Below are 17,161 nucleotides of genomic sequence, written 5' to 3'. Positions count from 1 at the left end.
AAATAATCCCAATAAAAATGGGCAAACGACATGAACAGACATTTTCTCAAAGAAGATATACAAATGGCCAACAAACACGAAAAAATACTTAACATCACTCATCATTAGCAAAATGCAAATTAAAACAGCAATGAGATACCACTTTACTCCAACCAGAATGGCCATTATTGAAAAGTCAAAAGACAATTGTATGAGCCAGGTTCTCTAGAGGGACAGAACTAATAGGATCTATTTATCTATGAAAGAAAGTTTATTAGGGAGAATTGGCTCACACAATTACAAGGAGAAGCCCCACAATAGGCCATCTGCAAGCTGAGGAAGAGAGAGGCCAACAGTTGTTCAATCTGAGTCCAAAAGCCTCAAAACCAGGAAGCTGACAGTGCCGTCTTCAGTCTGCTGGATGAAGACCTCAGAGCCCCCAGGGAAGCCACTGGTACAAGTCCCAGAGTCCAAAGGCCAAAGAATCTGGATCCTGATGTCCAGGGGCAGGGGGAGAAGGTGGAAGCATCCAGCACGGGAGAGAGAAGGAAGCCAGGAGACCCAGCAAGCAAGGTCATGCCACAATCCTCCACCTCCTTTCCCCAAGCTGTGCTAGCAGCCAAGTAGATGGTGCCCTCCCACATTGAGGATGGGTCTTCCTCTCCCAGTCCACTGACTCAAATGTCAATCTCCTCTACCAACACCCTCACAGACACACTCAGAAGCAATAGTTTACCAGCCATGTAGGCATCCCTCAATCCAATCAAACTGACAACTAATATTAACCATCACAACAATAGATGTTGGTATGGATATGAGTGAAAAGGGAACACTTATACACTGCTGGTGGGAATGTAAATTAATACAACCACTATGGAAAACAGTATGGTGGTTTCTCAAAAAACCTGAAAGTAGATCTACCATTCAATTCAGCAATCCCGTTACTGGGTATCCGCTCAAAGGAAAAGAAGTCAGTACGTAAAAAAGACATCTACACAAGCATGTTTATCACAGCACAATTCACAATTGCAGATGCAGAATCAACCTAAGTGCCCTTCAACCAATGAGTGGATAAAGAAAATGTGAGATATATAAATAGATAGATAGATAGATATGGTATATTTAATGTATATATAAATATGATATATATTTATATGGTCCTCATGCAATGCTTTAAGTATATATATACTACTCAGTCAAAAAAAAAAAAAAAAAAAAAGAACAAAATAATGTCTTTTGCAGCGACTTGGACGGAATTGGAGGCCATTGTCCTAAGTGAAGTAACTCAGCTACAGAAAATCAAATAACACATGTTCTCACTTATAAGTGGGAGCTAAGCTTTTGCTATTCCATGGCATGCACAGTGTTATATGGACATTGGAGACTCAGAAAGGGGGAAGGTGGGAAAGGGGTAAGGGATGAAATATTACCTTTTGGATACAACGTACACTATTAGGATGACAGATGCACAAAAACCCCAGATTTCACCACTATACAGTTCATCCAGGTAACCAACAATCATTTGTACCCCTAAGCTATTGAAATAAAACAAATATTTTAAAAAGTTGTAGTAGGAGCCCATAGAACACTTATTTAATAATTCTAATAAATAATTTATAGTAAAAATTTTAAAATATTAACATGCAGTAAAATGACTTTATTTTTGGTTTACAGTTCCATGAGATTTAACACACATAGATTCATGTAACTGCCACTATAATCAAGGTAGAGAACAATCTTATCACCCTTAAATTATTCCCTGAAGCTTCCCCCAACCCCTATCACCTGGAAACCACTGAGCTATTCTTTGCCTTTCTCATTTAGCCTTTCTAGGGATGATGTAAGTGGAATCACACAGTGAGCCTGTCTTCTTTCCCATAGCCTAACCGCCTTGAAATGTATCCATGTTGTTGCATCTATAAATATTCATTTTTTTTTTATTGCCACATAGACGGCATCACATGCAGGCAGTACAGTCTGTTCATTTACCTGCTAGAGGACCCTTGGGTTCTCTACATTTTTTCATGATTATGAATAAAGCCGTAAACATACATGTGCAGAGCTTTCATTTCTCCATAGTAAATATCTAAGAATGGGATTGGATTGCTGGGTCACATTAAGTACATGTTTAATTTTATAAGAAATTGCCAAACTGTTTTCCAGAATAGCTCTGTGTACTCTTTTTCATTCAACAATATATGACACATCAGCAATATATGTGTGTTCCAGTAGTTCCACATCCTCACCAGCTCTTGATATTGTCAGATTTTTTATTTTACCTTGTACAATAAGTGTGTAGAGACATCTCATGGTGATTTTAATTTGCATTTCCCCAGTGGCTAATAATGTTGAGTATCTTTTCATGTTCCTTTTTGCCATCTGTATGTCTTAACTTGATGAAGCATCTGTTCAAATCTTATGCTTATTTTTATCTCCATTGAGTTGTTTGTTTCTAGCTGTTGAATTTGAGAGGTTTTTAAAAAATATATTCGGAATAGAGGTCTTTTTATCAAATATGTGATTTGCAAATACTCTCTCCTAGTCTGGAATTTGTCTTTTTATCCTTTTAACAAGGTCTTTTACAGAGCAAAAATTTTTGTTTTGATAAGGTCTTATTTATCTTTTATAAGCCATATTTTTGGTGTTGCTTGCCTTACAGGTTGTAAATATTTACTCCTATAATTTTTCTTCTAAAAAGTTTATAATTGCACTTTTACATTTAGATCTATAACTCTCTTTGAACTAATTTTTGTCTGAATTGTAAAGTTTAAATCCAGGTTCTTTTTTACATGCAAATGCCCAATTGTTCCAGCACCATTTGTTGAAAAGATAATCCTTTCTCTAGTTGGGAGTCAATTATACATATTGATGTGGGCCTGTTTCTGTCTTTTCCATTCTGTTCCTTTGATTCATAGATCTATCCCTTTGCCATATCACATTGTCTTGATTACTATTGTTTAAAATAAGTCTTAAAATTAGGTAGTATAGTTTTTCCAATTGATTCCGCTCTTTAAAAGTTGTTTTGGCTATTGTAGTTCCTTTGGTTTTCCTTACACATTTTAGAATTGGTTTATGTCTCCAAAAACCAAAAACCCAGCCTGGATTTTTGTTGAAACCCCATTAAATCTATAGGTCCATATGGGAAGAATTTTTATCTCAGCTATATCGAGGCTTCCTATCCATGAATATAGTATCTCTCCATTTATGTAGGTCTTTGATTTCTTAATCCATGTTATTTCTAGCATACTAATTCTGTACATATTTATTAGGTTTACAGCCCAGTATTCCACTTTGTATGAAACTATTTTTAGTAGTGTTATTTCTATTAATTTGGGTTTGCAAATGCTAATTGCTAATATGTAAAAATATAATTTTTTTTGTATATTGACCTTTTATCTTGTATCTGTGCTAAATTCATTTATTGAAGCAACTTTTTAAAAGATTCCTTAAGATTTTCTATATACATAATAGCATCATATGTGAATAGTGACAATTTTATTTCTTCCTTTTCAATGTGTATGCTCTTTCTTTCTTCTCTTTCTTTTGCTTTAATGCACTGCCTAGAACCTCTAGTAGTTGATGTTAAATAGAAGTGATGAAAATGTACATCCTTTGTCTTATTCCTAATCTTAGGAAGAATGCATTGAGATTTTCATTAATTATGATGTTAACTGAAGGTTTTTGGAAGATATCCTTTATCAGGTGAAGAAAATTTCTGACATTTCCTATTCCTAGTTTGTTGACAGTTTTTGTCATGAAAGGAGTTGAATTTTGTCAAATATTGATGGGACTAAAGGTGCAGTTCAGTCTTCCACATTTTTCCAGGATTTCTGCCTATTTGTTCTATTGACTACTAACAAGGATGTGTTGAAATCTCCAAATAAAATTACGAATTTGTTCATTTCTCCTTTTAGTTCTATCAGTTTTTGCTTCATATATTTTGAAGCTCTATTTTTAGGTACAAACCAATTTAGGGTTATTATATCTTCTTGATTGGTAATTTAGCCCTTTTATTATTCCGAAATGCCCCTCTTTGTCTCTGATCTTTTTTTTTTTTCTTCTGTAGTCAACACATGGTATTAGCATAACCATTTCAGGTTTCCTTTGATTAGTGTGTACATTATATATCTCTATCCATCGTTTTACTTTTAACTTACCCATATTATTATACTCAAAGTAGAATTTTTAAACACCATATCATTGTGTCTTTAATCTATTTTGATTATCTTTTAAAATATAATTAATTATACTATTTTATTTTCTAATGTGTCAATTTTTACAGTATTATGAGCTATATTTCAAATGCCATAAAATTAACTAATTTAAGTTATACAGTTGCTTGCCTTTCAGTATATTCACAGAATTGTGTAATCATCACCACAATCTAATTTTAGAACATTTTAAACACCTCAAAAAGAGGCTCCATACTCATTACCAGCCATTCAACTTTTCCCCTGAATCGGCCCCGGGCACCCACTAATTTACTTTGTGTCTCTATGAATTTGCCTATTCTGGACATTTCACATAAATGAAATCACAATATATGTGGTTTTTATGACTTCCAATTTCTTTTAATCTGTCTTGTATGTGTATTTAGACTATTTACCTTTTTTGTTGTTTGATTGCATTATTTTAATATTTTAGTATATTATCTGTTTAGTCATATACTATACCTTTTGTGTAGATTTGTTTCAGTGATTGTGGTAGGAATTATAATGTACATACTTAACTTTTCATAGTTAAGTATGAATTAACATTTTGCCACTTCAAGTGGAATATAGAAACCTGACCATCATATAGTTTCTTTACCACTTCTTTTATGTGGTAGCATTTATGTGTATCACATTTACAATCATTGAAAATCTCAATCTTACAATTTTTCCTTTCAGTAGTCATACTTATTTTAAAGAACTTAAGAGGAAAATAGTGTATCATTATATTTACCTAGACAGTCACCATTTCCTTTGCTCTTCCTTCATTCCCCATGTTCTAAATATCTGTCTGGTATAATTTTTCTTACTTCTGAAAAGCTTGCTTCAGCATTTATATTAAAGCAGGTCTACTGGCCACAAGTTCTCTTAAACTTTCTTCATCTGTCTCTTTCACTCCTGAAAGATATTGTTGTGAAATCTAGAATTCTGGGTCAATAGTTCTTTTTCTCAGTACTTAAAAATGTTATGTCACTTAGTTCCTTCTAGTCTTCCTGATTTCTCATGAGAGATCTGCAGTCATTTGAATGATTACTTCCTTACATTCTATTCAGTGTCTTCCTCTGGATAGTTTTTTTTTTTTTTTTTTTTTTTTTTGCTTTTGCTTTTGCTTTTGGTTTTCAGCAGTTTGATTATTATTTTTCTGGTGGAGAATTTCTTTGAGCTTCACTTGTTCTTGAATCTGTAAGTTTATGTCTTTCCCCAAATTTGGGAAGTTTTAAATCAGTATTTTCTTTCAAGTATTTTTTATTTTCCTGTATCTTGTTCTTACTTCTCTGGGACTCTAATACATAAACGTTAGAACTTTGTTTTTCTTTCACAGGGCTCTGGGGTTCCACACATTTTCTTAATGTTTTCTTTCTGATTCAGAATTGATACTTTATATTAACTTATCTTCCAGTTTCCTACCTCTTTTTTTGTCATCTCCAATCTGCTATGGAGTTCATTTGAATATTTAAAATTTAAGTTATTATATTCTTTGGTCCTAAGATTTTTATTTTATTCTTCATTATAACTTATTTTTCCTTGTGAAGATTTTCTTCCTTTCCGTTTGTTTCCAAGTGTTTGCCCTTACTTCATAGAGCATGGTTTTGATAGCTACTTTAAAGTATTTTTCTAGTAATTTCAACGTAAGTGTCATCTTGATGCTGGTGTCTATGATAAACTTTTACCTTACAAGCTATCTTTGTCCTGGTTCTTTGTATACTAATTAATTTTGGATTATATCTTGAAATTTTAAAATACTATATTATAGTTGGTGATTTTGTTTAGTAGATAATCAACCTGGTTATGTTCAGAGCATAGGTCTGACATTTTTTCTGTGTTTGAAAAGTTTTTAAAGCCTTTGCAGTGCTATCAAGATTTTCCAGTGTGTAAGCCATCAAGTGGCTAATCTCAGACTTGGGCAATGGTCTAATCCACAGTTCAGCTCTCAAAGTCCCTGGGTTGTTATTTAAGGTCAGATCCATTCATGCACAACTTGAAGGTGAACTCAAGAGTTTATACATAGTTTTATAGGACAGCTCCTTGGTCTCCTTCCTCTTCATGTTGTCTCCAACACTGTTTGGTTCCCTGGGGCTCCCTTTTGCAGTCCTTGGGTCAAAAACCTGAGGCTAGCATTTTTCTGCTCTGTTATTATTTTCCAAAACCACATTGTGTCTAGGTCAAACAGCAGAATGAGAGAGGAAAAAGAGGAACAGGAACTCATTCTATTGCTCCTAGTACCACCTCTAGTCATAGGAAAATATTGCCTTTCTTAAGTGTTTGGGGTTTCTTTCCAGCCTCCACTTCTTTTGCACTCTAGAAAGATTGCCTGGGTAGCTGGGGCAAGAGAAAATGAATAAAAGGGGGGAAAAATAATGAATTTTTGCCTCTGTCACTGGACCTTTGGTGTATACTTTCCCATTCCTCTGGCCAGAAATCAAAGGTTCTTCTTTAAGCTCTTTTTCTCTGTAACTAGTGCATTCTTTGATATTTTATGCTGACTTCAAGTCCAGTATGGGCAATAGCAGAGGAAAATAAAATGGAGGCCTCACCACCAGTTTGGTACTCCTTCAAATTCTTCTCTACTTCACCAATCTGCCTGCTGTTTTTTCCTTTCCAGGGCCCTCGTGGAGCTACTCCATGCATCCCATCCAGGATTTGCTTTCTGCTATGGTTTGAATGATGGTGGCCTCTCCAAAATTCATGTTGAAACTTAATCCCCCATGCAACAGAATTAAGAAGGGGACATTTAGGAGGTGATTAGCTCGTGAGGATGGTGCTCTCATGAATGGGATTTATGCCTCTAAAAAGCAACCAATTATATTTGGGGACCTCAACACTGTGCCTTTGCAGATTTGCCCCTTCCGTCTAAACTTCTTTTTCCAATTTAGAAAGTTGCTGAAATCACTGTCTTGTTTCAGGTCTTAGGCCAGTAGCCACCTCCTCTCTCTCTCTCTCTGACGCTAGTTTCCTGGGTTCAGCCGTGCACTTGCCACATCATTTTGGGAACATTTCTCTTTCTAGTCTGTGCCCTTCACTGGACTGGGAAGCTCCCAGGAAAAGGCCTGGGTTGGTCATCAGTATGGATTCAGCTCCCAGCATAGGTCTGCCCTGCTGGGATTCTCAGTGCCCAGCAAAGGGGCCCAGGTGCTTTGTAACTAAAAGGCAGGAGCCCGGATTTCCATACTTCTAGGAAAACAGAGAAATGCATTTGTTTTCCTGACAGGGAGTTCTGTCCACCACTACACAGGACTGGTTTGCTGCTCATGAAGACTGTGTGCCTTCAGGACCTGGGGAGCCCCCACTCCTGGGTACAGGATTTGCACCAGATTTCCAGACAATCTCTAACAGGTGGAGGTGGAGTGTCAACCTGCCTCTGAGGACTCTTTAATATTTCTGATCCCCGGTCCTTCTCCTGGAGCCCTCTGCTCCTATGTCCCACCAGGCTGTCCCCAAAAGGGCTCAGCTCCAAGGCATGTCTCCTAATGGGGCTGCCTTCTCTGCCCAGGCCATTGTTTTTGTAAGACTCCATCTTTTATCCATTCAAAGCAAGAAAACAAATCCTGCCCGGTACCAGATCCTGAGCACTACAGATCCCAGGTGCAGAGAGATGGGCCCCACGTGCTCCTGCACCTTAAGCCCATTTGGTCTGGTTCCTACTGGCAGGGCCTCCTTCTCCACCCGAAGCATGGGCTATCCAAAGGGAGCGATTATGTGCTTGCTCGTGAATTCCAAGCAGGCAGCAAGCTTTGTGCTCCACAAATGGGGTTTTTCTGGGTCACAGCTCAGAAAGAATAAAGGAATCTGATGCAGTTACAGAGAGAAGTGGCTGGGTTCCGAGGGTCAGATGCCGGCCTGATGCGAGAGCAAAGCCTGGGGCTCCATACATATCTGTTGTGCCACTGATAAGGAGGCCGTGCCTGGGAGGGATGAAGGCTGCATCCCAGCTCGGCCCACCGCCACTAAGTGGTTGTGTGACCTTGAGCCCTCCACCTCTCTGAGTCCCAGCTCTCATCCGTAAATGATGACAGACCCTGCCCCACTGTTGCTGTGTCAGGAGAGGACACACCAAAAGGAGCGCCTGGGGTCAGCATCCATCTCACCAGTACTTCACAGTCTAGTAGCCAGTTATAATTCCATGGCCCCCGGGTGCTGTAGGAAGCTTGGGCAGCAACATGCAGGAAACACTGGCTACCTTCCTCATTGGTCCACTTCACCCATAGGGAAACTGAGGTCCAGCCAGGACACAGATCAGGGGTTTTGGAAGGAGACTTGAACTCAGCTCAGGGCTCACCCTAAACCACGTAGGTGGTTCCTCTGGTCCTCAGATGAAGGGCCTGGACTTTTCTCTTTCTGGAAGCCTTTGAGCATTTAACTCGGGGCAAGGCACACTGTGATCTTTACAGAAAGTCCAAACCCCTCTGCCTTACAAAGACTTTATCCTGCCCCTCCTCGTTCCTCTCCATTGTTCCCCATCATCCTCCCACTGTAATAGAAAAATTATTCATCAGACACTTGTTTAAAATGGCAAGACAAGTTTTGTTTGAGACTACTGCCACAGAGAGGAGAGATTGAGCTCAACTCTGAATTCAGCAAGGACAGGATGGAAAATGACCCAGAGGGGCTTGAGTGGGTATCAAGGGTAGAAAATTCTTGCTACACTGGTGCAGTAGGATTCTTGCTAGAGGTGATCAGATATCAAGGAGAAGGAAAGAGGAGCTGGGGTAGATACCAAGCATGTAAGGATGCTCAGCAAACTGGCTTCGCAGGACTCTGTTGAAATGGGGCTCAGCAGGCCAAGGCCAAGTGCAGAAGAGGCTCAGAGGAGCCAGAAAAAGTTTGATCAAGCAAAGAGTCTTTGTTGACAACCACCTCTCTCACCATCTCTGTCACCCACAGGATCCAGTGACCTTGAACCAGAGCCAAAGATATTTAATTCCTTGTTTGCAGCAGTTATCATGCTTGCTTGTGTCTTCCCCAAACTCTTTGGCATCTTGACTTCTGATACCTCTTTCTTTCCTGGGTCCCAGTTTGCTCCTCTTTAAAATGAAGAATGAGACTGGATTCCATTATTCTGGGGGCTTCTGTGCTTTGAGCAAAATGTGCCTGGCTGGGGATGTGTGGGTTGGGGGTTACATCATGTCGCTGGAGGTGTTGGTCAGGGTTCTCCAAATAAGCAGAACCAACAGGATACCCAGAAAGAGGTTGATTATAAGGAGCTGGGCTCGTGTGATTATGGAGGCTGAGAAGTCCCACCGTCTAATGTCTGCAAGCTGAAGACCCAGGAAAGCCAGTGGTGTAAGTTCAAGTCTGAGTCCAAAGGCAGAGAACCCGGAGAGTTGATGGCATAAGTTCCAGTCCAAGGGCAAAAGACTGATGCCCCAGCCTGAGCAGTCGGCCAGGGGAACAAATCTCTGCTAACCTTTCTGTTCTACTTGGGCCTCCAGAGTTGGATGACGTACAGGGCCATCTGCTTTACCGAGCCCGCCAGTCTCCAAAGTGAATCTCCTCCAGAAACACCCTCATAGATGTACCCAGCAGACATGTTTAACCAAGTATCTGGGCACCCTGGGGCCCAGTCAAATTGCCACACAAAAGTACCATCCCAACGGCTGAGCTGGGACATTCCGAGTCAGGCCTTAAAAGGCAAGCTGGCAAGGTGACAGCAAGCCCTCAGGAAAGGGCTTAGCAGCAGAGGCAAGACCAAGTCAAAGGGAGCTGGTGGAAAACACCTGACAACTGAGCGGCAAGAGGAAGGGCAGGAACAGACAAACCAGCTACCAGGACAAGGGGAGGGCCGGACTTCCCTTAGCGACCTCTTTGCTGGCAGAGAATTCTCAGCAGGAGCTGGGTCACCCTTGGAGCTGACTTGGCTCTCCCTACTCAGGCCCTGCCCCACCCTCTTGGCTCCTGGCTGCCTCCCCTAGCAGATAAACAAGAGTTGACCATGGGCCAGGACTGGACTGACTATGGCTGGGTCTCCACGCCCAGCCCCAGCCCTGCCCCAAGTAGGCCCTGATGGAAGCCTGCTGAATGAAAGAGCAGCTGCAATTGTGAAAATAGTTATCCTTCAGAGAACAATATGGGAACTCAATCGATCAATTAGTCATTGAGAAAGAAACATTCATGAGAATTAATTGAAAAGCATCTTTAGGGGGTAAGCAGTAGTCTATCATCATTGGCTTTTCATGCCTCACTGAGCGGTTGGTCTGAGAGCTGGAGAAGCAGCCACAGGCCCCACAGGCTGGGGAGGCAGGGTGTCTGGGGCCCACTGATCCGACCTCCCTCCTGCTGCCTTTCTCCCCTGAGGGGAGAGGTTCTGCTGGGTAGGTGTAGCGTCCTCATTTCCAGATGGTGAGCAGGGGCTCTGAGCAGCAGCTGAGTATCTCACAAAAGCTCACCCAGCTGATGCTGGTGGCGAATTCAATTGAACAGGCTCTCCCGGACTGTGGCACCCAACTTCACCCATGTTCATGCCTTTCTCAGAACCAGACCCCTGAGCCTGCAGTGGTGTGTCAGCACAAAGACGAAGGTCATTCATGTCCTGACGTTCTCCCCAAGCCCCCAGAAGCCTCACCCCGTCCTCACCTGGGATCACATCAGGCCCAGGGCATGCAGCCAGGGCTGTGGGAGTATTTCTCTCCTCTCGACACTGCAGAACTTCATGCATTCTCCCCCATCCTCCACCACTGCCATTCTGTTTATGCATCCATTCATGTCACAAACACGTACTTATGCCACCCACTAATGGCTTCTTTTCAAAAGAGTGGGTACAAGTGTCAGGGCAGGATGAGAAGGCATGAGGGATCACAGCACAGCTTCATTCATGTATTCATTTGCTCAGCATGCATTGCCTGTGCTTCTATGGTGAGGTGGGCCCAGAATAGGATTGAGGACACACTGTGTGCAAAACAGGCAAGTCCCTGTGTTAACGGAGCTGACACTTAGAAGCAGGACCAAACAGAAGTAAGTGCACAAATGATTTAAACAAGGTCATCTCATGGACTACTAAGTATGAGGAGGGAAAATAAAACAAGTTCATTGAAATGTACAAATGAAATGAATAGTACTAATAGCTAATGTTAAGTGAGGACTTACGATGACGCGTTCAGCCCTATGGAAGCGCTTCACATGCTTAATCTCCTCCTCTCCGCTGTGCAGAGGAAAAAGTGAGGCACGGGAATGTTAAGGAAATTTCATAGGCTTCACAGTTAACATGAGTCAGCACAGCTGCAAATCCAGGCATTTCATTTTAGAGCTATGCTGTACAGACATAATAAGCCACAAATGTGAGCCATGAAGGCAACTTTAAATTTTATAGTAGCCATATGTTTAAAAGTATTTTAAAAAGTGAAATCAATTTTTAAATTAATTTATGTTAATTGACAACTAAAATTTATATATATTTATGGTGTATAAGGAGATGTTTTGATATATGTATACACTGTGGAATGAATAAGTCAAGCTAATTAACTCATCTATCACTGCGTATGTTTATTTTTGTTGTGAGAACTTTTAAAACCTACTCTGATAAATCTTCAAGAATACAATTCCTTATTGTTAACTATAGTCACCATGCTGTACAATGGGTCTCCAGATTTATTCCTCCTGTTTAAAACTTTGTACCCTTTGAGTGAAATTAATTTTTAATAATATAGATCATTTAACTGAATAGATCAAAAACATTATTTCAATAAGTAACCAGTAAAAACAAAATATTGAGGCATTTTACTTTCTTCTTTTCAAAATAAGCCTTTGAAATCTGGAATGTAGTTCGCACTGACAGTTCATCTCCGTGCAGACCAGCCACACTTCACGCGCTCAGTGGCCACATGGGGTTCATGGCTGTCACATTGGACAACATGGATCTAGAGCCGGGGGAAGCAGGAATGGGGGTCATACATGCCGGTGTGGAAGTGTGAGAGGATGATCAGGATGGGCGAAATTTTACATGAGTCCTGAACATTGTGGAAAAGCAGCCTTAAGAGTCACTGTGGGAAGAAATGTATTGGCAAAAGAAATGAGAAGGGCATCAGCCTTGAGCTGGGAACAATCTTGGTATATTTCAGGAGCAGGAAAAATAGCACTGGACCTGAGTGCATTGCCCAGGATGTGTCAGGAGCCAGGTGGGAGGCCCCAAGGTGAGTATGTAGAGGAGCAGATGAAGGACACGACCTTGGGCACTCCCAATACTCAAGTGCCTGTTGAAGCAGAAGGGTCCAGAACAGGAAGGGATAATTCAGAATAGGAAGTTTGACACAGGACAGGAAGTGGGACATAGGAAATGAAGGAGGATACAGAACATGAAGTGGGGCATACTCAGAACAGGAAGTGGAACACAGAACAGGAAGTGGAGCATACAACAAAAAGTGGAACATAGAACAGGAAGTGGGACATGCTTGGAAGAGGAATGGAACATAGAACAGGAAGTGGGACATACTCAGAACAGGAAGTGGAACATAGAATAGGAAGTGGGACACACTCAGAACAGGAAGTGCAACACCCTAGGGAGATTGAAGTTGAACAGAATAAATTGTGTCACAGGAGCTACAGACTTAATCTGAAAGACAAGGTAGTGGTCTACACTGCAAGTAAGACTGGGCATTTGGGGCAGGCAGGTCTGGGTTATGAGGATGCAGTGGTGGGCAAATGCATATGTAAGACCTTCAGCTTTTCCCTGGTTTCAGCTTTTTTGGCATTTCTGGCTTACAGGAAGGCAGGGACCATTCTGCTGTGTGAAAAATTTCCCTCCACTCTCAACCTGCATAAACAAGATTAATCCAACCAGAAAGCTACAAGGAGAGCAGCACCTCCTATTTGGGAATCATCTGGCTAGAATTACCTTGCTTTATAACTGATGGGGAGGAAAGTGGAACAAAAGAAGGCCTTGGAGGAAAAACTATTGCGCCCATCCAAGATTGATGGGTGGCCTTGCAGTGGCCCGGCGTGCCATTTCTGCTCACTGTGCCACTTAATAATCATGAAGTCTGTTGTTGGTTACCTTAGAAACCACCATGTCACTTCAGCCTTTCCAAGGGAGGGGGCAAAAAGTCTGCTGTAAGTTTGACTGGAGTTGTCACTTTTTCCAAGCTTATTTAAATAAGGAGGTACTACAAGGGAGTAACTGCTCCCTGATTCAAGGGAGGGATCACCACACATTCATTTGCAATCAGAGTTCTGTAATCTGCACAACCTTTTGGCCTCAGAGCACTGTCAGGTATAGCCTCCAGATCTCATTAGTAAGAACAGCCATAGGAAGGTGGGCTCAGTGACCTTCATTAGGCAGAAGTGTTCTTCTACCTGGTGACCTGGGTCTGGAACTGCTAAACAGCCCTCTGAATTCCTGATGAGGATTCATGAGACTCATCTGTCTTCACTGCAGAACTCTGTCTGGGCAATAGTCACACAGCCCTTGCGAGAAAGAGGCACAAAGAGTGTGGTTTAGGAGAAGGTTACAGAACAAGGGTTCAGAAGGGGGCCTGGGGGTCAGCCACTCAGTCTACGGATCTTTGTGGAGCATCTGCTGTGTGTCAATGACTGTTCTAGAACCAGGGATACCATAATGATTAAGCCAGACCAAATCCCGGAGCCCACAGATTGAATGTTTTAGTGGCAGGTCCACCTGTCTTTGCCACTTTCCATGTACCTTGAAGAAATAAAATTCTCCTAGTCCCTATAGGAATCAGATTCCTCAACTGTGAAGAGGAAGCAATGATAACACAGATGGCTCTTCCTCCAACTCAGTGGTGTGTCAACACAGTAAAGTACTGGGCAACTTACTCACAATTGCCAAGAGGTGGGAGCAACCCACATGCCTATCAACAGACAAATGGATAAAATGTAGTATACGCATGCACTGGAATATTATTTGGCCATAAAAAGGAATAAAATTCTGACACATGCCACAGCATGGACAAGCCACTTATGCTTCTCTATCCCTCCCTTGCCCCAAATTACTCACCAATGTTTTCAAGATTCTACCAAGACCCAGGATGCCTGCTGAGTGCTAAGGATGTAGGAGAGAGCAAGACAGCTAAAGCCTCTGGCCTCTCAGAGCTTTACCTGGAAGAGGGTCATGCTGCCAGCAGATGCCCACGCAGATGTGAGGTTTCACAAAGGCTCGAGAAGGGAATGTGAAAAAGTGGTGAGATAATCCCTAAACAGCAGGGGCCCCTAGGCTTAGAGGCACAGAAAAGGTGGAAGGAGGGGAAGGCTGACGAAAGGAAACCTGTTGAAAGTAAAGACAGATATGAGGCCTGGAATGGTGAGCACAGAAAAATGCATCCCCTTGAAGACAGTGTGTATTAGTCTGTTCTCACACTGCTAATAATGACATGCCCGAGATTGGGTAATTTATAAAGGAAAGAGGTTTCATGGACTCACAGTTTCGTGTGGCTAGAGAGGCCTCAAAATCATGGCAGAAGGCTAAGGAGGAGCAAAGGCATGTCTTACATGGTGGCAGGCAAGACAGCTTGTGCAGGGGAACTGCCCTTTATAAAACCATCAGATCTCGTGAGACTTATTCACTCTCATGAGAACAGCACAGGAAAACTTGCCCCTGTGATTCAGTTACCTCTCACCAGTTCCCTTCCATGACATGTGGGGATTATGGGAGCTACAATTCAAGATGAGATTTTGGTGCGGACGCAGCCAAACCATATCACTGTGGCAAATAAGAAAGACTATACATCAATGAGTGTTCCACTTTAGAGGCTGAGAAGGAAGAGAGTAAGCACAAGAAGGGAAAAAGAAAAATAATAAAGAAGGAAGGAAATAGTAAAGATAGCAAGCTCAAATCAATAAATAGGAAACAAAATTAATGAATGATTTAGACAAGATCATTACCCCAATTTTACAATGAGAAAAACAAGATGGGGAATGATTAGAGGAAAATGTATAGCCTCAAATGCTGAAGAAAAAAAGAAAGATGGAAAATAAATGAACTAAATATTCTACTTTTGATGGCGAACAAAGAACAGAATGGACCGAAGAGGGTAGAAGAAAGGAAATAAACAAGATGATGAGCTCACATTGATAAACAGAAAGCAAGTTCAAAATGAAAAGGGTCAACAAGGGCTGGGTGCAGTGGCTCATGCCTATAATCCCAGGACTTTGGGAGGCCAAGGCAGGCAGAATACAAAAATTAGCTGAGTGTGGTGGCAGTTGCCTGTAATCCCAGCTACACAGGAGGCTGAGGCAGGAGAATCACTTGAACCCGGGAAATGGCAGTTGCAGCGAGCCGAGACTACGCCACTGCACTCCAGCCTAGGTGACAGAGTGAAACTCCATCTCAAAAAATAAAATAAAAAAAGAAAACAGTCAACAAAACTAAAAGCTGGTTCTTTAGAAAGCCTAATCATGTAGGCAAATGTCCTAGAAGTTGTCTCAGACAGAGAAAAAAACAGGGAGGGAGAGAAAAGGGTATCGTAGGATGTGTGTCTCATGATATTTGGACACATGAACTGGAACAACCACTTTGCAGATGAGGTCATTAATAGCAAAAGTGAAGATATAGTAGTTCCCCTTTAGCCACCGTCAAACTTCCCACCGTTTCAGTTATCCTCGTTCAACCATGGTCCAAAAATAATGAAAAATTCCAGAAAGAAATAATTTGTAAGTTTTTGATTGCATGCTGTTGGGAGCAGCATGATGAAATCTCAAGCCACGCCATTCCATCCTCTCCAGTTCTGCCTGGAATCATCCCTTTGTCCAGCTGTCTACACTCTTCACCCATTTAGCCACTTAGGAGCTGCCTTGTTTGTTTTATTAGATGGAAAAAAACCCATGATGTCTATAGAGCTTGGCACTATCTGCGATTTCAGACATCCTCTAGGGGTCTTGGTACATGTTCCCCATGGATAAAGGAAGCCTATTGGATCTGTTTTTTTTTATAACCTAGAAGTCACTCCTTTAGATGCAGATAAAAAAAATAATCTACATATGCTCCAGGACAATGGTTGATTATCATAGGAAAAAGCAGACCAAATTAAAAGTTCACCAAAAAGAGAATGAATGAAAAAAGTGTGGCCTATGCACACAATGGAACTCTCTACAGCAGTTAAAATGAATGAACTATAAAAGCATGTATCCAGCTCAGGATCAATTCAAAATAAATATCTGCAACCTGAAGAAAATACGATCAGTTGTTTACGAATGTGACATGTGCAGCAAAAATATAACATGATACAAGTTCAGAATGGGATGACCTTAAAGAAGAAGAAAAATGGGAGTTGGGAGAACCAAATGGGTGTCACTCTGTTCATAATGATCATTTTCATTTAAAAACAGCAACAAACCTTCTTTACAGAAAAGATCTGAAGCAAAAATCTGTTAGACTAACAAAGCAAGGAGGGAAGGTACCTGAGAGGGCATTGTATTACCCTCCGTGCTTTTCTCTCTGTTTAGAATATTCATATTAAAAAATTGAAAACATTCTATAAAAAGCAAATGTATAAAAATAGATAATTCTGTAAAAAAAAGAACATATATAAAATCTCTTTAGATGTATGCAATATATATGGGTTATCAATATAACATTTCAGTAATTGAAATAAGATGATATTGGCTCACGGGTGTGTAACAGACAATTCACCAGAGGTAGGTCATGAGTTCCAAAGCATGGCCACGCGTGTGCGGAAAGTTGATCTGCGGTCTGGGTGTCAATCAGGGGAAAGCTGGCTATCAAAATATCGTGGTGAAAACAAGCGAAGCGAAATGATATCCTTATATCACACCATATGCAAATACGAATTTCAGAGGATTAAAGTCAGCCAGGGAACAAAACTTTAGAAGAAAATAGAGGAAACCATCTTTGTATTCTCATGGTGAGAACATGTCCATTAGACAATGCACAATCAGCGCAACACCTGGGGGAAAGTGCTGATCACACAAAGAGATTATACTTTATAATTCTGACGAGAAAAAGGGCACCAGAAATAAACTCGAAATGTGCCACAGACTAGCAAAAGGTGTTTTCATTGAAACCATCA

This window comes from Theropithecus gelada, chromosome 10, assembly GCF_003255815.1.
Source record: "Theropithecus gelada isolate Dixy chromosome 10, Tgel_1.0, whole genome shotgun sequence".
Lineage (NCBI taxonomy): Eukaryota > Metazoa > Chordata > Mammalia > Primates > Cercopithecidae > Theropithecus > Theropithecus gelada.
Note: the sequence above shows the minus strand (reverse complement) of the source record.